The 21,000-nt window shown below is 44.0% G+C and overlaps 1 long non-coding RNA gene across 1 annotated transcript in view; it reads left to right on the top strand.

The window, feature by feature from the left end:
* Positions 1–17,225, top strand: part of LOC139083238 (uncharacterized) — an 84,940-nt gene extending 67,715 nt beyond the window's left edge. The window contains exon 5 of the long non-coding RNA XR_011539795.1: positions 15,902–17,225. This is a non-coding gene — a long non-coding RNA (uncharacterized lncRNA). The remainder of the gene's footprint in view (positions 1–15,901) is intronic.
* The last annotated feature ends 3,775 nt before the right edge of the window (positions 17,226–21,000 follow it).

A 21,000-nucleotide genomic window follows, 5' to 3' on the forward strand; every position in this document is an offset into this window, starting at 1 on the left:
TTGAATGAGTCTTGAGGCCTGCTGTGGGAATGGAAGAGCATTTGTTGAGTGCTTACTCTGAGTGCACTGGGCGGATACAGGAAGAACATAAGCCATAGTCTCTGCCCTCTGGGAGTTTCTATCCTGTATTATTACAGAATCACTCAATGCTAAACCGTGACCCTAAGTGCTACAGGGGTGGAGAGAAGGGAGAGGCAGCGTGTGCTAGAGTGGCGTCTAAGAGAGCTTATGCAGGAAGTGGGAATGGCCTTAAAGAAAGCCAAGCTAGGACTTATTAAACTGGAAGGAATGGCATGGCTATTCCAGATGGGGACAGTGGCGCCAACATGACAAAAGCCAGAATGTGTTTAGGGGTCAGTGGACAGATGGGCATAGCTGGAGAAGAAGGTGGGTGTGCAAGTGGGAGCGAGAAAAGGTAGGAAAGCAGCAGAGCATCATGGGAAGAGCATTTGGACAGGGAATCTGGACAAGGATTCTGCTTTCAGTTCTGCCACTAACTATTTTTTTTTTCTTTTCCTGAGAAGGATTAGCCCTGATCTAACATCTGTTGCTAATCTTCCTCTTTTTTGGCTTGAGGAAGATTAGCCCTGAGCTGACATCGGGGCCCGTCTTCCTCCACTTTATATGTGGGTCGGTGCCACAGCATGGCTGACAAGTGTTGTAGGTCTGTGCCTGGGATCTGAACCCGCGAACCCAGGCCGCTGAAGCGGAGTGCCACCAAACTTAACCACTATGCCCCAGGGCTGGCCCCCGCCACCAACTACTTTTTGATGTAGGCTCTGTGATTTAGCAATGTGGGGCTTCTGTTTCTTAATCTGTAGACTATGAAAGTTGGACTAGTACTGTTCTCAAACCTAGTTTCACATTACAATCTCCTGAGTGTTTATTTAAAATACGAATTCCTAGATCCCATCCCTGGAGATCATATTTCCATAGTTATGAGGTGCAGCCCACATTAGAATCCCCCCAGGAACTTTTAAAACTAGTGATGCCTTGGTTCTACCCCCCAGATTCTGATTCAGTGGGTCTTGGGTGCAGTGGGGCTTTGGGAGTTTTCAAAGCTCCCCAGGTAATTCTAATGGGCAGGCAGGCTGAGAAGCACGATCTCTGGTGGATTCTGAAGTACTGGAGGGCTGGCTAAGACTCCAGTGGAATGAAAGGATTCTAAATCCTTCTTAACTCCAAAGGACTTTGATTCTGTGAAAAGTATGTTGGGATCAGGTGGTAGAGGGCCTTAAATATGGGACTAAGGGATTTGTACTTTGTTTTATAGGTAGCAGGAGACACATAAGATGTTCCAGCAGAGGAATAATTTAAGACCTCTCACCTATGTACATTTCCTTGCTTTGAAGCGTGATCGCCACCATCAGGGAAAGAAAGAAAAAAAGCAAACTGCCTCTTCATTCACGCTTTTAGCTGGAAAGGGGTGACCATTGCCAATTCCATTCTGTGACAGGATCTAGTGTCTGCACAGCACAAACAAACAGCCGAGGGGGAGAAGTGGCAAGAGTTTGGATACAGCCTCAGGAGCGGGGCAGCGGGGCATGGCCTTAAACACAGAATGGGCCCCGCTGGTCGGCCAGAGACAGCAGTAGGTGGGGTGGATTTTTAATTACATCCCCTCTTCAATTCTCCTTTTAATTTCCCCTTTCGACAAAGAGAGAGCAGGCCCCAGGCTTAGAGCCCCAGGCAGCCGATGTATCTAGCTGGAGTTTAGCAGTGTCTGCCCTTATCTAAATCCATCTGGTCCCTGAGTTTCAGGCAGTTGAGACTGTGGGGTTGGGATCTTCTTTTTCTAGCAACTGACATTGATCTTCCATTTACGGCACTGACTCCAAGTTTGCTTCTTGAATAAATTTGAGGAAAAACCTGAGTTGATTTAAAGAGAAATGTTAATAATGGCACAGATGGAAAGGTAAGGAAAGGAAATAAAATTGTGAAGTAGGATACAAATGAAGGACCTTCAGGAAATGCTGGTGGGTTCTTTCCAGAACCTGGACTGGGAGGAGGAAGCCCCAATCTGGGTTCTTAGTGCTAGCAGGGCTCCTCATGTCTCTAGTCTATAGTAGCTGACTCCACTGGATAATTGTTCCAGGTCTGAAACCCTATGTTTCCATGACAGTATCTCTAAAATATGGTTCCTTCCCCAGGAGACTGATCACACCTGGTCGATCACCAGTGATCATGGCACCACCCTGTCTCCCATTGGGTGCTTGTGGGCAGCTCCCTGGGATGAACCCTGGCATCATTCCTGTGGGACCACCAGCCCCAGATTGCCTCAGAAATTGCAAGGCAAGGACATTTTAATGAATGTGGGCCCTGCAGGCGAAAACATCAAAATCTTTCAAGGGGAAAAAACCCAAACCAAAACAAACAAAACAAAACTAAACAAGAAACTAATGAAAACCCAAACAAACCAAGTAGCCTCACAGTAAACAAGAGAATTTCTCCCCACTTGCAATTTTTTTGCAGGGAGGGGCATACTGTTTCTTTTTCTTCCCTAAAAATGTTGTCAGGGAACAGATGAATCCCACTTAAAATGTATTTGTTGCCATTATATCTATGCTTCATTGGACCAACATGGACAATACCTCTCTAATCTCCCCCAAACCCCTCCCTGCCAAAGTTAGTGCCAACAGATATTGTCCCATAGGTCATTTGAAAGGAGTTTTGTGGTTCTCTAAGTTTGTGGTTCGCAAATGTTAGTGTATATAGGAATCACCTGGGAGCTTACTGACCCTGCTGGTCCTGGGGTCTCAGCCTCAGCAGTCTGAGCAGACGTAGGGGAGGGCCCAGGAGCGAAGAGCTTCAACGAGCTTCCCGGTGATTTTGATGCTGATGGTCCGCAGACCACCCATCCAGAAGTCCTGTGTTAAGGGAAGCTGCGCGATGAATGCAGCAACTTCTCTCTTACCGAATGTTCTCAAAGTCTCTACGCAGGGCCATCCTGAGTGTCCTGGTGTGACCCCACCCCCCAACTCTCCCTCTGATCTTTACTCAGATTTTAAATGAATATCAAGGGCAACCCAGATGTGATCAATATCTCAACAACAGGGGAAGGATAATGTAATGGTTTAAGGGCGTAAGTTCTGGCAGTTCGAGTCTGCCTTCAAATCCTTATTTTCTAGCTTTGTGATCTCGCTGGTTGTTAACCCTCTGGTGTCAATTTCCTCATCATTAAAATGCGGATCATAGTAGGGTAAGTTGAGTTAACCCATATAAAGCCCCTGCTCGAGGTAAGAATTCAATGAAGGTTAGCTGTTATTAGTATGGTTATTAGTTGTCAGTAAACAAAAGGAAAGAGGCCAGAAGAGCAGGATGTGGGAGGTGTGAAAGTGGAGCTTGAGTCCTAAGTGCTGTGTGTGACCAGGGAGAGGGAGGGAGTTCCTTCTAGTAAGGGATGTGTAGCATCTCATCCTGTCCCATGCAAAGTTCTGTGGCTCCCTGGTGCCCTGAGTGGCAGCAAAAGTCAAGTGTAATGTGGGGATGGAGCAGGAGAGAGCTGGCATGCTGTCTTCAGGATTCTATACAGTGGGCCTCAACTTGGCACTCACACCACAGAGATCACTCATTGTCAAGTGTCTTGTCTTTAGAGGGTCCTCAGTGATGTCTTGGAGCTCCCAGGGTAGTGCCCCATCTATAAGTCTACCATACCCATGTCCTGGGCTGTTCTCAATGCACCATCCCCTGGGCAGCCTCCAGAGCTCTGGGGTGTTGGCTAACACCTCCTAGAAATGGTTTTATGGGAATGACTCAGCAAACAAGGGGTGGTTGCTTCCAGAAAGCTAGTGGGGCTTTGATAGCACATTACTCAGGGGTCTGACACATACTCTGTGGTTTTGTCAGGTGCCTGCCAAAGTTTGTGCACACATAGTTCAAGGCGTGAGTTACGTGAAACAAATTCTCTTGATCCTTCTCGTGTGTGTGAAAGTACTGTACCTTGACTTTGACAGAGGAGGCAAACCTTTCTCCCCAGGGTGTGTCTGAGTCTCAGAGCGTGAATTGAGCCTATTTGAGCTCTTACAATGTTTTGTTTGAGTGATAAAGTCTGCTGACAAGGAAATATGATAAATCTAAAGAGTAAGACGAGGGGAATTTTCATGTACAGAGGACAGAAAATGCAAGGTAGCCAGCCTGGCCGCTGCTGCCTCTCGGCATTGGTGGCCGAGAGGAGGGAGCAAGCTGGCTCCTTATACTTACCTACTCTCCCTTCCTATGCATCCTTTGTACCTCTTTTCTCCAACCACTCAGTTCCAGGAGAGGATAAGGAGGGAGGGAACAAACACAAAAGCAGAGAAGGAGTTGCCGTTTTTGTATAAGTCTCTGATTTTTATCACATTTAGAATTTCTAAAGTCACCTTCTAGTCTTGGAATCCAACTTTATGAATATCTCCCAAATAGTAGGAACGATTATTCTGACTTTCAAAGTGGGATGCTAATTGAAACACCAATAATGATGACTTTTACTGAAGGTATGAATTGTTAAAAGGCTCAGATAAACCAGGAAGGCACACCTTCCAAAGCCTGGAGCCACACCCTCCTCCCTCTGTCACTTTCCTCTCTGGCCACCAGGATACACTCTTTTCCTGCCTTGCAGCAGCTCCAGCCATTTTTTTCTCCCAGTGTCAGCCCGGTATGAATCCAATAAGGGGCCTCCCTCTGTGTCACCAAACCAACCCTGACTCCTGATGCGGGGGAAAGATGCAGAGCCCTGGCCCCAGCCAATCAAAACAATGTTAGAACATGTTCGCGATTTGCCTCTGAGGCGCAAGGCTTGCTTTCTCCACCTGTCTTCAATTTTTGTTCTTACCACAAGCCGATAGAGATATGCATCAAAGACTTATCAGATGAGTGCGCACAATAGGACTGAAATGCTCAGTCCTTCTCATTTAGCAAATTCTAAATAGCTACCTTCAACTAAGTTCAAAGAATATCATTGTTCCTGTGTTCCTTTTTTTAAAAAAACAACCTCCTTTGGCTAACTGAATCAAGACGAGCCGCGGAGACCATGACGCAAGGTATTAAAAAAAAAAAGGAAAATACGAAAAAATGGAAAGTTAACAGAAGGTTTTCAAGCAGTAATTTAAGTTTTCACAAAGGCTTAGGGTTGGTCCGTATTGTGATGTCACTGAAATATCCCTGATTTAAACATAAGTACTTTAATAACTAGTTAGGGAAAGAAAAACTTTCTTTCCCAGGCAGGCAGCAATAGAAACCTTTCTGCTAGATTCCTTTGATTACAATAGTTCTTTGTTAACAGATTGTAACTTTGCCCCAGGATTGGTGATAAGCTCCTAGAATGAAGACCTGTCTTTCCTGTGAAGAGACGGTTCACCTTGAAGACGTATTGAAAAGCAAATAAATGTCTAGCACTTAAACTTTGTTCTTATTTGTCTCCATGCGTCTCTTTGCCTGAGAAGTCTGACAAAATCAACATCGGTGTGGAAGTCATGGAAAGCCACAGCACGCTGAATGGAAAAGATTATTCACACCTGTTGTTTGGAAATCCTTCTCAAATGAGAAAATATCGTCCTCTTTAGGTGTGTCTCTGCCGCTCAAAGCAGAAGTTGGACAATTATTGTATTCATTTGATGAAGTGGGCTATCGAGAGAAAAATATCCACTCTGGAAGGTCTATATTATCCAGGCTGATTTTACAATGATCAAATTCCACAGGAACCAAATCAGTAACTCAGTTGGAGGAGTCTTTGGGTCTCACCTATGAGTCGCTTCATCAGAGAGTGGACCAATTATTTGTAATACTATTATTTTGTAATACTATTATTTTGTAATACTATTATTTTGTAATACTATTTCCAGCTACAGAAACTCTAGGATTCAAAAATGGGAAGGGACTTGAAAGACGGTTCCTAAGCACTACTAATTCCTTTCTAATTTCTAAGGAGCTACTAATTCCTTTCTGGCCCCTCCCACTGCCTTGTTATTTGATGAGTAGAGTCTTGCTGGGAGGAAAAAGTACCTGAGACGTTCTGTTCTCCCTCTCTGGGTACCCTCTCATTTGTGTCTCCTTCCATCCATTGGTTATAGTGGTCAAGGGGAAAAGGCATAGAGGAGGAAAGACAGATGTAGAAAGAGAAGGATTAAGAAAGGTTTGGACAAAAATACTATTGCAGGAGTCCAAGAAGTGGCCGGGTGAGATGCGGTGCGTTCCCCTCCACCTAAACAGGGGAGGAGGGCCCGGCTCCACTTCCCCACCCCCACCCCTACGCCAGCACTGCTTGCTAAGCATTTCTTCCACACTTCATCTCCATTTCCCCCTCCAGTAGATGAGTGTTTTCATTCCTGTTATGCCTGAGGAAGTTCCAAAAACACACAGAGAAGGTCTGGTTGTATGGTATTTAAAATTGGCTCCAGAACAGAAACTACTTTGAAAAGGATCTTGTTTGCAGTGTCTGTTTGTTTGCCAGGATCCAGCATCGTCGTGTAGGCTTGGAGTTTGAAATAAGCATTTGCGTATTCGTGCTTTGTTCCAGCCAGTCTTAAGCATCTGGGTTTTTCTCCTTGCCTGGGCCAGTTTTAATCGTACTACAGTTAGGAGTCCGGGACTTTTAATCAGGCAGACAGGAGTCGAATCCTTGCTGGACCCCTATTTTACTGTGGGCAAATTTCTCAATTCCTGTAGGCCCCAGTTTTCTCACCTGCTATGGGAATAATAATATACACCTCCTGGGGTTAATGAGGAGTAAATAAGACAATGTTAATGCGGGGGTGACCACAGTGTGTGGCATGGAGTCAAAGCTCAGGAGGTGGTGATTGGTGTCACCATCATCATCATCCTCATCATCCTCATCATTATCAACTCATAGCCGTGCACCAGGGCTTGACAGGTATCTGTGCTTAACAGAATGTTAACCCCAATCACAGTCTTTCATAGAATAATCTAGACTCTTCTCTCTATTTTGTTGAGGGAATAGCTATAAGTATTGGGTGCATATAAGTTTAATTGCCCTTAGACGCGTATTTTTGAAAAATTTGGGCAGAAACAGAGCTGAGGGGCGTGCCAGACCTGTACCTGCTGGGAGTGAACTGGCTTCAGGTTTAAAACGTAATCTGAGAGGTGGAGCAGTAGGTGCGAGCAGAGAAGAGTCAGTCACTCAGCTCACACTGAGGTTCTGAGACAGGTTCTGGGTAAAGTCAGAACCTGGAGGTCTCTGTGGAACCTGGTGACGATTGGAAAGGATGTCTTCATCATCTGTGACAGGGACCACTCCAAGTGTAAAACTACTTCTGTCTGGGGAATCTTGAAAAGCTCATCTCCTGACACCCATGCGTGGCATGGTTATAAGGTTCATGGGTCTCTTTCCTGCTGATAATTCTCACTCTAATTTGATGTACAGAGAGAATGTAACTTCCTAAGTGGTGTCATCAGGGATTTCTGGGAATGTCTACTTCACTATGCCTGTAATAAGACCTGAAATTACACCCTGTTTTGGATTCAAATCCTGGTGCCACCACTAACTAGTTGTGAACCTTGGCAACGTACTTAATCTCCTTGGACTCCATTGAGAATGCTGTAGTGGGAGTTGCTTTATCAGATTACCTGCCTGTGTGAAAGCTGGCAGAAGAGGTGGGCGGGAGGCGAGCATGAGCATAATGAGATCCTTTTGATAGGTATTGATGGTGTTGGTGTTGACATCGGGCAGGCAAGGGATCCCAAGGCAGAGGAGAGGTACAGCTGGGAGAGTTGCATAGCCAGAGTTCCTGGAATTGCTCAGGATCTCGAATTTTGGAAGAAAGCCAGAGCCAGGCAGGTCTTCTAGCAGCTTTTCAAAAGAGTGATAAGTGGGCCCCAAATACAGGCTGGACTAGGTGTTTGGGTCTGTGAGTCATCATGACATGAGACAAATTCCTTGACTTCTCTGATCCTCAGCGTTCTTGTGTGTAAAATCGGAATGGTAACTACTTGCTTGCTTGTCCTGCAATGTGTTTCGAGACTCAAGGTCATTACGTGAATATGCTTTGTAAAGTTGATATGTAATTGAAACATACTCGTAATTTTTCTTCCCAAAGGAGATGACTGAGTAATGCACATCTCCCTTCCTTCTACTACCCTTTTCAATACTCGCTTTTTCGTTCTCCTCATCTTTCCTTGCTTGGGGAGGAGGCACTGTGCTCCTCAGTGCAATGTAAGGAAACCAGTTGCCATGATGTGGTATTGAGAAGACTCATCAACATGCAAGAGAAAAATGGTTCCTATTGTAATTAAACCAGACAAAAGGTCAATGAATGATTGAATTGAGTTTGCGTTTGCTGTCAGAAGAGGGCTTTACTTTTTGCTAATAACCCTAAAACAAAAGACTTGAAAAATTAGCTGATTTCGTGGGTTATGGGACGGATTTGGGGTTAGGGAGGGGGAGGCTATGGAGACCTGGAATTGAAAAATCAACTGGAGAGATTAAAGTCTGGAAAATGCCTACAGAACGTAGTCAGATCTGCAAAGGAAATTTCCACATCAGAACAGCCCACTTGACCATGTGCGTTATAGCTGTGCTGCCCCTGGTTTAACTTTTATTAGGTTATTCCAGCTGGCTCCTGGTCACCATTAGAAAGCATTAAATGTGAGGAATCTCTGAGGTTTGAGTTCACAGGGAATTTTGATATTTCCACTTATCTTTATTGGGCTGCTTGTAAAGAGATTGAAGCTCCTTAACCAAATGCTGTCTCTAAGTCCATACGGAGAGAAGATGACGGGTAAGTGATTAAGTTGTTAAAATGGAGAAAATGCAGGACCCATTAATGGTCAGAAGGAAGGCATCAGGTGGTGCACTGAGCTATTTGGTGGCTTGTATGGGCTACTTAATGAGTGTGGGATCTGTGTGTGTGTGTGTGCCCCATATCCACCTTGGGTAAAATTGTGATTGGGGCTAAGATATTTCTTCTCATTGCTCCCTCCTCTTTTTCGTTTGTTCTCACTGCTTCTCTCCACTGGCCCGATACTTTATTCCTCTATCCCTCTCTGCTTTAACCTTTCTCTTCAGAGTCTTCCGGCACTTCTTTGCTTTTCCACGTACCAGGGCTAACTGATCATTAACAGCTTCCAGTGCTGTTAATAGGGGTGTGGGAGGCATTTGCCTTTTCAACTTTTTTCTTCAAAGAAACCCTTGGGCTACAAAGGGTGGAAATGTTGACCAGGAAATCAGGGGCAGAAGTCTAGTGCTTGCAGGAGTCACTTCATTCAAGGGCCCTATGATATTTTACCTGGAGGAGAGTTTTCGAGAGAGAAGTGAGAGCTGTCCTGGAGAGGAATCACAGAGACCAGGGGGAGTTTTCGGCTCTGGCTCACTGCAGTGTGTGGCCCAGGGGCAGTGGGGGCAACCTCTGGGGAGAGTGATTTCATCTTAGCTCTCAGGGTGAAGGGCCCACCATGGGACGGAGTAAGCTCTGCATTCCTGGCACGGCTGGAGGGCATTCCCGCAATGAGTGAGAGGCAGGGAGGGGACACACGAAGGCCCCTTCCACTCTAAGTACTGTGGTTTGACCATCTCCTTTGACTACTTCTAGGAAGATGTCAGCCCCTAGTCAAAGGCAACCTGTATTTTCACTCGAAAATGCATTTTTCCTCCTGCCCTTTCTTCTTGAGCCAGCCCTGTGGTCCAGTGGGTAAGATTCGTGCTCTCACTGCTGCGGCCCAGGTTCATTTGTTTCCCCATCAGGGAACCACATCACCCGTCTGTCGGTTGTCATACTGTGGCGGCTGCATATTGCTGTGATTCTGAAAGCTGTGCCACTGGGATTTCAAATATCAGTGGGGTCACCCATGGCGGACAGGTTTCAGCAGAGCTTCCAGACTAAGACAGACTAGGAAGAAGGACCTGGCCACCAACTTCCGAAAACACTGGCCATGAAAACCATGTGAGTAGCAGCAGAGCATTGTCTGATAGAGCGCTGGAAGGGCAGAGGATGGCGCAGAAAGAGCAGCAGGGTTCCGCTCTGCGGTGCACAGGGTCGCTAGGAGTCAGAATCGACTAGACAGCACTCACCACAACTCTCACGTTGTGAAAGTAGTATAAGGCTGTTAAGAAGCTTTGGCCTGTGTCCCCTTTTCCTGGCAAATGTTAGCATTTGCTTTTTCCTCAGTGTTTTGTTCTATATTTTTCAAGGGGTGCTTGGGTAGCTCAAATTTGCTAATTTAGACTTTCACAATTTCCTGGATTGTGAATAAATTCCCGACTTGCGATTCTCAAGTGCAAGGTCGTTCAGATGACATGAGATACAGCGGAAAATGGCATCATTCTCATTTTCAATCAACATCTCCAATTAGCATTCATTTGAGATATTAACAATGCTGAGAGTAAACAGCAGGGTTTTATTCCCTCCTCTAAATGGGCATTAGCTCAAGGTATGTCCCCTCTGTTTTGTCATGATTCATAAATCACCCGCCTGTAAAAATCCAAGGCTGAGAATGTTTGGTTACCTGTGGCAATGATGGACTTTCTATCAGTGACATTTGCCTTCCTGCCCTGAGTTCTCCTTAAGTACTGGAGCCTTTCTCCCCCCACCTTTGACCTGCACTTCCCGTCCCAGCGTAAACATCTCGTCTCTTTTATTCTGACAGATGCCTGTGGAAGAGCAGTGAAACGTTACGAGACTTGGGTTTGTTTGTGTTTATTTGGTTCCTCTGCAAAGTGGTCTGGCTGGATGTAATCACTGTCGTCCCTCTGCTTCGTTCAGTGGGCTTCGAGTAATGAGGTGCAGATGGCAAAATGACATGTGTGGGCACCAGGTAGTTTAATTCTAGTCTTATTTGCACCTCGTGACTTGGTGTCATTAGGGGCTTTGTCTCCAAGAAGCCAGCTCAGAGAGAAAACCAGCCACTGCTCAGCGCCCTTTAAATGCGGATATACGCTATAAAAAGGCTGGGGCACGCACTTAGCAGTCCGTTCCGAGTAGGAGCACTTAAGAACTGAGCTAAATCATTGGGGCCTTTCTTTCCTTTATTTTTTGTTTCTTTTCTTCAATGGCAGTTATGGGTCTGTCCCTCATTCACACCATTTGATGTCGGGGGTTCAGAAGGTTGGGTTGGTTAAGGAGACCATTTCAAAGGGTCTTGAGGCCAGGAGCTTGGACTGAAGCTCAGCCTGTAAATACGTTGTTAACATTCCGATTATGGAGTCTCAGGGGTGGGAGGTCGGTATGTTCCTCCCTCAGTGACCCCCTGGTGTTAAGCGTCTTTACTACAAACAAGAGTCTTTCCTTGTCTTCAGATGTCCTACACTGGAAATGAATCCTGATGGAATTATTCGTATGAATCAATGTTTTTTGTTTGTTTTAATGTGGCAAAATATACATAACACAAAATTTGCCATTTTAACCATTTTTAAGTATACGGTTCAGTGGCATTAAGTACATTCTCATTGTTCTGTGGCCATCACCACCATCCGTTTCTAGAACTTTTTCATCTTCCCAAACTCTGTACCCATTAAGCATTAACTCTCCATTCTCTCTTCCCAGCAGCCCCAGGTAACCACTATTCTACTTTGTTTCTATAAATCTGACTATTCCAGGGCCCTCATAAAGCTAGGAAACCCTGAATGCTTTCCTTTCATCCCCACATAATCACTACTTCTCTCCACAATGATGTCCACTGCCAGGAGTGTGATATGTCCTTCCAGTTTCCTTTCTATGCATTTAAATGCTTACACACATTCCTATACACATGTGTCTTAAAAAAAATCAATTCTAACTGTTCTGCAATTTGCTCTTTTCATGTAACAACATGTCTTGAAAATCATTTAGTCTTTAATTCTTTCACTGGCTTCACAGTATTCCATAATGTGGATATGCTATAATTCATTTAAATTGCTCCCCAATTGATGGACATTTGTTTCCAGTTTTTCACTATCATCCATGATGAATAGCCATACACAACTTTTGACATTCTCCTTTTGTGCATATGAACAAGTGTTTTTTAAAGCATGATTCCTGGAAGTGGAATTGCTCAGTCAAAAGGCATGTGCAGTTAAAATGGTGATAGATGCTGCCAAATTGTTTTTCAAAAAGTCATTGCTAAGTTACACATTCCCTAAATGAAGGGTGATATTACATTTCCTGGCATCCACTCCAGCAGTTGATAGTATTAGTCTTTTAAACTTCTGCCAATCTGATCAGAGAAACCTTCAAATTTGCTCTTCACATTTATCTACGCTAGTAGGAGAAGATCCTAAAGAAGGAATAGGAAAGAGCAGAGGAGCAGAGGGGAAAAAGGGAAGGGAAGATGAGAGGAATGTTCTGGAAGTGCTGTACTCTTTCTGGAATGGGCAGGGGCTGGATTAAGTGCAGTGAGAACAGATATTCCCAAAGACATTTGACTGGCTCACTTTTGCATCTACAAGCCATGGGGCCTCTTGCTGCATGGCCAGGTAGCGACCCAAGGCTGTCTGCCCTCATGAGTTGGCCACAGTTGCCTCCATCCATGCTAGAGGCCAACATACGCATGGTCTGAGAAGCACCAATGCTGTTAGCCGTCCTGAGGCTTAACGGACCTGCTTCACCCACAGTGCTCTCTCTGCCTAGAGCACTCTCTCCCCAACTCATCTGCCCAACTGGCTCATCTTTAAGTCAATTTGAATGTCACTTCTTTAGAAAGACCTTCCTGAGGTCCCACTGGTCCAGTACTTTTCCTTCAAATCACTTGTAACAATTGTAGGTAAATGTTTGTATGGTGATTGTCGGTGATTGTTGATAATTGTCGATAAAGTCCGTCTCTCTCTCTAAAGTATAGGCTCAATGAATGTTGGAAACAGGTGCATTATAGTTACCACTGTGTCCTTGTGGCTGTCACACAGTAGGCAGTCAATAAATATTTGTTGGATGAATCAAGGAAAGCCAGGCACTTGCAGTGTAGAACACTGTTGCTCTTGAGTTACAAATGAGAAGGCTAAGGTCTAGAGAGGTTCAAACACTCATGTGTGTGGAGCCCTTGCTGTGGGCCAGGCATGGTTTCAGGACTCTACTCAGTGCTCAGAGCAGTGTCTGGGGCTTGTCTGAATCGCTTCACCTCAAAGCAACCCCATGAGGCAGTTAGTCTCTTTGCCCCCATTTTGCAGATGGGAACATCAAAACACAGCGCTCTTCCTGGGAGTGAGATGAGAGGCTCTACTTGCCTCCTTGCGAGGGTTGGCCCCTGGCAACTTTGTAAGGAAGGGGAGGCCAGTTATGCTTCTGCTCCCTTCCCTTGGAAGAGGCTCCACACCCTGAACTTGCTTGCCTTGATCTACTTCCCTTAAGTAGGTGATTGGCTAAGTGCTCTCGAATAAACCAAATGAGCTAAGGTATTCATGATCGCATCATCCTACTAGGGTCCAACGCATTTTATAAGAAGATTCCTAGGGGAAACAGCTTAGCTGAAAGGAACGGTTCTCCTAGGGTGGAGATTCCAGGGTCTGCTGCAGGCTGGAGAAAGATCTGCAGGGTGACCTCACCCCTCTTGATGTCACATCGGAGAGGGCCTAGCCCCCAAATCTCCCAGGTGAAGACGTCTCGTCTTGCATGTGGCTCTCCATATCACTCACCATCTAAGCTACAAACGTTCTTACAGGGGAAATCGAATTGCTTCGTGGAGATGGATGAAAGGCCTTAGGACTTTTAGTTTTCTCTCTCTCCTGAGGTCTAGGAGGCATTTAAGAATCACATTCCTGGTCTCAAAATAGAGATAAAAACCTAGTTTAGTTCATTTAATTTCCTTTTTCACATCCCAGATTTTCCAACAAGAGAGTAAGCCAGAACCTAGTCTTGACAGCTTTGAGGCCTCATGGGAGAATCCACAGAGCGTGGGCTCTGAGACCAGACTGGCTCGAGTTTGAACCCCAGCTGTACTGCTTATTGTGTTTTAAGCTTCCTGATCTGAAATGTTCCTTTCTATAAAAAGGGGATGATGATACCTACTGTGTATGGTGAGCAGGAAGATTGGAATAATGTCTGTCAAGTGCCTATCCTAGAGCCTGGCAGCTCTGAGACAAGCATCGAATGGTAGCCACAATTTTCAGATTTAAAGGAATTTACAAAGTCAAGTTTTTGGTCCAGTAAAATCTCCTAAATTCTGCCTTTATTAAATTTATTAGGTTTTCTAAGACTTTTGGAAGCATTAGTGTGTATCTGATATATGTGCTTTATTTCGACTTCCTCTTAATTCAGTTTATATTACAACATTATGAAAAAATGTGTGTGATTCATCTAATAGTCACATTAGTCCTGGGGAATGACTTTTAAAATTGGTATGTATCTTTCAATTATTTATATATCTTAAAATCCTTACCTGCATTTCCTCTCTTTAGCTACCCATAAAACCATAAAGAATTTATTGAGAGTCGTTTTCCTGGGACCATAATCAGGATACATCTCTGAAAGCATGACAATCGCCTTTTAAACTTTTAATGATGTAGAATGATTTTTATTTCTAACATTAAGATTTTCAAATAATATATGTGCAATGAATGTAAATAGCCATGTTAAATAAGTATCATATAGTTTGAAAAATCTCAGCGGCTGTTTATATCCAGGCCAAATAGATTGAAGATTGAGTATAATGGGAACAGGGAATATGGTTCAATAAGACAACTCAGCCTGCAGAAAGATTGGTCTGACACCTGCCTATCTGATTTATCTTTGCGTTCTCAGGATCTAGCACACAGTAGGTGCTAAATAAGTGTTTACTGAGTAAATTCATGGATAGGAATCATTTCTATATCTCCAAGTCATGTTGACCTGTGTGGTTACCATAAATCTTAAGACCTTTGCTAAACTCTTCATTCATTCTTCAAAGTTTTATTGAGTGCCTACTAAATGCCAGGCACTGAGTTTGGGGATAAATTGATGGGAAAACCAGACAAAATTCTTCATCATTCTCTTGGAGCTTACATTCTTAGAAGGGCCAAGCATCACCTGGATAAAAATAAAATTACAACTGCTAAGAGACTGGTGGAGTCCAAGTAAGGGGGAAACCCAGAGTGGCAGAGGATAGAGGTAAGGGACTAGTTAGTGGTGCATGAAAGATCTAGAGAGATGGGTAGAGGACAGACAAAGCAAGGCCATGGTTATGGGCTGAATGGTGTTCCCCGAATTCATATTTGAAGCCCCAACTCCCAATGTGACTGTATTTGGAGACAGGGCCTTTAAGAAGATAACTAAGGTTAAATGAAGTCATAAGGGTGGGCCCTAATCCAATAGGACCCGTGTCCTTATAGGAAGAGAGAGAGACACCAGGGATGCACATTCACAGAGGAAAGGCCGTGTGAGGACACATGGAGAAGTCAGCTGTCTGCAAGCCAAGGTGAAGTCAACCTTGTTGGCACCTTGATCTTGGACATCCAGCATCCAGAACCGTGAGAAAGTACATTTCTCTTGTTTAAACCCCCCAGTCTGTAGTATTTTCTTATAGCAGCTGGAGGAGACTAACGTAGCTGTATACACCATTTAAGGAGCCTGGTTGATACTCCAAAAGCAATGGAAAGCAGTGGAAGATTTTTAAACAGGGCTTAGCATGATAGCTTTGCATTTTGGAAAGGTTATTCCGGCTGCAATGAGAAAACCAAATGGGGGAAATATGAGTAGATGTGGGTCCCTTGGGGGGAAAAAAATCCCAGCAGTCTTAATTTAGAGTCTAATTCTCTGTCCATTATGCTCTTCAGAGTTGGTCTCAAACACAGAGTTCTATCCAGGGTAGATTCTGGGAAGAATAACCAAAAAGCCTCACAGTTTGGTCACCAATAATGGCTGTTATAGTTCATGGAAATCCCTTCTTTGACTCTCTGAAACCAGCTGACCAGAAAGAGTCCTGCAGGAAGACAGGGGACGTTGGTGGGGACCTGACTCATCTCCTGTGCTCCTGCTAGGCCTGGCTCCTTTCCCTCTGCCTCTAAGGTTATTTTTGTTTGAATTCACAGGCCAATGGGAGAAGGGGAGGAAAGTAAATGAACTTCAAAGAGAAATGCTGCAAGATACTTCCCGTCCAGCCCTCCTGCCCTCTTCCAAATTATCTTGATGTCTGTTTCAGCCCTAAGTCAACATTTCTGGGACCCTAAGAGCAACTTTGATGAAAAAAGTCTCCAGAAAATTTGGGACACTCTTGTAATCACTGGTCAAAATAAACAGAAAATTGATGAGAATGTGTAAGTGGCAGTTTTGAACAGCAACCATTTTTTTTTAGTTCACGATTTGCATGTTGGCCATCTGGGCTGGGCTCAGTGAGTGGTTCTGCTGATCTAGACATGGGGATTGGCTAGCCTGGTCTGGGGCTCAAGTCATGTGTCTGCAGTCAGCAGCTGGGTCAGTTAGGGGCTGCCTGGCCATCAGCTGGGTGCCTTGGTTCTACTTCTTGTGGTCTTTCATCCTTCAGCAGGGCACCCCGGGCAAAAGGGGGAACCCCAAAGAGCATGCACTTTTTAAGCTTCTGCTTACGGCATGTTAGCTAATGTCCCATTGGCCGGAGCAAACCCCAAGGCCGGCCAGAATCAAGGGGTAGAGAAATAGACTCTATCTACCTCTTCATGGGAGTTCCTGCAAGGAGACGTTGTATAGGAATGTGGAAACAGGGAGGGGAAGACTTTGTGGCCAGTTTTAAAGTCAAGTTCCCCTCCTATTTCAACCGTTCGCTGAACAGCGCTTACAACTTTTGTCATGTTTACATACCGTCCTTGTTAGTTTTCTTTAAATCAACTTCAACTTAAACAAAATACCTATTTTAGCCTCTTCCCAAACAATCTTATCTTTGAAATCACAGACCTGCTATGTTAGTTATTGTTATGGGTTGAATTGTCACCCTCCAAAATTCATATGTTGAGGTCCTAACTCCAGTCCCTCAGAATGTGGCTTTATGAGTTAAGATGAGTTAAGTAATCACTAATGAGTTAAGATGAGGTCATACTGGAGTAGGGTGGGCCTCTAATCTAATATGACCAGTGTCCTTACAAGAAGAAGTCCTTGTGAAGACAGAGACACTGGGAGAATACCACGTGATGACAAAGGCAGCTACAAGCCAAGGAATGCCAAAGATTGCCATCAAATGCAGGAAGCTTAGGAGGAAGCCAGGAGCGTGGCCAGCAGGGAGCATGGCCCTGCTCATGCCTGGATTTGGAATTTCTAGCATTCAGAACTGTGAGACAGTCAATGTTGATTGTTTTAAACCAACCAGTTTGTGATACTTTGCTATGGCGGCCCTAGGAAACTAATACGGTTATTTTTAAAAATAAAACATTAGCTTAAACCCTATGAAATTGACACCTTTGCATCTTTTAAATATAAAATGGTTGAAAAACAGCAATTTCACATTAAATTAAATATCTGGCTATTGAAAAAAGTTCGTGGGCTATCTAAAAGTATCTTGTATATGATCACTGGTACATTGCTACACTTTTGAAGATGTTGATTTAAAATGTTCTATTAAAAAATAAAACATTTAAGTTGTGGTGGAAGGGTCAGGCTCCAGTTAATGTTTCTCCCCCACAGTATTGTCTTTCCTGGTTTTACACACTTGCAGAAGCCTTAGAATGAAAAGCTGTATAATTAATTTGCAAATGCTCTAAATCTGACTAAAAAGTTTCTTGGTACTGAACTTGATTTTTTAAATAGACATAAATTAGTCTCTAACCTTAGCATATTAAAAAATCAAGAAGTAGATTTTCTAGAATAGACAAAATGTGCCATTTGGCTTCCAAATAAGATGTGTGGATTGAATCAAGTTTCCTTCAGCGAGAAGGTCCAAATTAACTTGTAACTACTTTGGTAAAATTGAATTTCAGTTACTTTTGCATGGAAATAATAATAAAAAATGTAATGAAATCTAAAATTTCTGACTCTTGCAAATGCGGGCTAATTAAGAGACTTTATCTGTCATGATTATTTTAAGCAACTGATCATTTCCATCAATCAACCCAAGCGACCCTGATAAGGCAATCATTTTTTAATCGATGTGGAGCCACTGAAAAGTTGCCATAGATACCAAATTCTACAGCCATCACAACAGAAAGTCAGGTTCGAATTGGAAGTGACAGGTGTATTCATCGCGTAGTTAACAAGCCTTTGAAGGGAAAGAGAGAGTTTGTCAGAGTCCTTAGGCTGGGTATAAAAGATTGCAAAGAACATTCAAACAATTCCCAAAGAGCACTTCAAAAGCCAGGAGAAGGATCCGTTTTTCATTAGAAATGCAGGAAGATGTTTGCTTGAAATTCAAGCTGTAAGTAGCAAGTTCCTTGAAGTTTCGCTTGGCTGTCATTTACCAGGGGTCACCAGTAAGTTATCTTAAGAGCAAAGAGTTTCCGTTTTTTTCTTTTTTTTTCCTCCTTTCTACATCAGAAGTAATAAGGATGGTTGAAAGCATGGGCCAATGATTACTGTAAAGAGCCGTCCTGATTGCACTGTTTACAAATGTGAATGTATATATATTTATATACGTGTGTATATATATTTACCAGTTGTCAATACTGTGAGAATGAAAGAGTAGAACCAAGAAATGTATTTTGAGAGTTGTTGTACAGAAACCAGTATCTATTACTAGTAAAAGCATTGGATGTTCTGAATTTTGGAGAATAGATGAAAAAAGCAAGAGGGTTTCAATTGAAAAAATAAATATATTTTTCAGACGTAGCATACCTTCCAGTCTTTTGGGGTGCCTGAGGCAAACCCAGTTTCACCTCTTGATGTGCTGGTCTTCTTCGTGCACGTCAGCAGTTGCACTGTGCTGAAAACAATGACGACCTCAGCCCTCAGGAATGCACACTGGAGAGGGAGTCAGGAGAAAGGAGTGCTGACCCCGGCTCTGCCATTGACTCAGTGTGAACGCAAGGTTCTCCAGGACTGTACCACCCAGCAGGGGAGGAGAGTCTGCCTCATTGCTGAGTTTCATGTAGCTCTAACATTCTTTGGGTCCTGGGGGTTATTTTTGTCCACACTGTGCAGCTAGCTGTGGCTTGTGGGGACTTCTGTCTGACTTGTCCACCCTGTCTTCAAGTCGGCTCTCATCTGGTTCCTAATGTGTGTCGCAGGAGTTCTGCTGCACCACTTTGATTTCATGCTCCTGAAATGCTAGGTTTGGGACTCAGAGAAGCAAAAGGGTTGAAACGATTTGATAAGGAAAGGAAAGGAAGTTCCCAAAGGTACAGAACCAGGGCGGGCACTTTAGTGTGTGTGGAACTGCACAGGAAGAGACTCTGTTCACCTGTAAGGAGCGTCATTTCCCTAGTTTGCTCCCTCTGGGCTGCAGAATCTTGACTTCCGTGCCCAACTGGTCTGAGCATCTGCATTTCTCCCCTTTACAGTGTCTGATGGGGGGACTTTATTTGGAACTTTATCATTACAACCAAAAGGTCAGTGGAGAAGAAGTGAATCCATATCAGGGAACATGCAATTTACTAAACAATTAATTGATCTGTGTGTATATATATATATATATATATATATATACACACAAAAAATATAACCCAGTGTCGGTCGGGGACCTCTAATTTCCCCTCTTCTTTTTTCCTGTGTCTCAGTTCATGGCTACAGTTGTAACTGGTCCACTGCAACTTTTTTCTCGTTTGCTTGCTTTATGCATGTTGTTGCTTTTGTTCCAACACCTCACTCCCTTGCCTTCCTCAACCTAGTCAATGATTTTAATGCCTTACAAAATGTATTAATGCCTCTCATGCCTGTATTTCTCATCTACATAAATGGAATTTTGTTATAGATCCCATTCTGTTCCTTGCATATTTTATTCACCAGGCACTATACCTTTCAGACCCATCCCTGTTGCTGTGTGTCCTCGTCTCTTTAATTGGATATTCCTTCAGCAAAAATATTCATTGAGAACATACTACGTGCCAGGAACAGTTGTCAGCTGGCAGATATGCAGTGATGACGTCTGCAGATGAGATCTATTTCCTTCCTGTCCTCCCCATAAAGTTTAATGGTAATGGAGAAATGGCTGACTCCCTTCTTCTCTGTGTTTCCCAAAAGGGAAACTCTTCCTCATCATTATCTTCTCCTTCTTGCTCGTTGCTCAAGCTTTGCAATCTGTCAAAGGCTATTCAGAAGGATCTTATTTAGTTTAGTTTTTTGCTAGAGCAGTTAGAAGTAAATACATTAATACAATTATATTTGCTGAAAAGCAAAATGGAAAATCCAGCTGGGTTTCATAACATTAAGATGTGCCAATCACGTTCCCAATAAACAAAAGTGTATGTTGGAAGAAGTATGTTTGTGCTTTATTGGCACGGAGGACAGTACCTAATGAATGCAAACAGTGCCTTCTCTCAGAACAGGCTGGTCTAAACATTCACCTGGAAGAGAGCTGTTTAGAAGGCGGTGCACTTCCCCGTGGACAGAGGGTTCCTGTAGAGTTATGTCTCTAACTGCCAAACACTGGTTCACCCATAATATGCTTAATAGGTTGTCCAAATTGTCCCATTGTCCTATAAAATCTAGCCAGCCGTTAACACTGTCCAAAGGCGTTCTCCCCGCCCCGTTCCCACAGCCGTTGTTTTGGCTCACGGTCTTCTCTCTCTCCCCTGAATCACCCCGGTAACTTCCTCCCTGGTCTGTTTCTCTGTCGCCATGTTCATCATCCGTATTGCAGGGGTGAGGTTTCTAAAATGCAAAGCTGACCGCAGCCCTCCCCTGTAACTCAGCAGCGGTTCCACTGCTGCGGAATAAGGACGTCTCACCGGGAGTCCGAGGCTCCCACGGCCTCTCTCGCTTACCTTCAAGCTCTCCTCTTGATGTGTCCCTTCTGCAGCTCCTCAGGGGCAGCTCTCTTCGTCAGGCCTTTGTCTCCTTACTCATGATGTTTCTCTGCTTGGAATGCCCTTCCGCTCCTTGTCTACTTGGAAAATTCCTGCTCCTTTTTCAGGATTAAGATCAGGAGTTCTCTCTTCCCTGATCACTGTCTTCCCACTCCTGGGAGTCATCTGTTTTGTAATTGTTTACACATTCCTCCCACTGGATGTTGAGTTCCTTGAGCTCAGGAACTAGGTCTTGTCCATTTGTGTCTCTAGAACTTGGCACAGCA

This window comes from Equus przewalskii, chromosome 5 (genome assembly GCF_037783145.1).
Source record: "Equus przewalskii isolate Varuska chromosome 5, EquPr2, whole genome shotgun sequence".
In the NCBI taxonomy this organism is placed as follows: domain Eukaryota; kingdom Metazoa; phylum Chordata; class Mammalia; order Perissodactyla; family Equidae; genus Equus; species Equus przewalskii.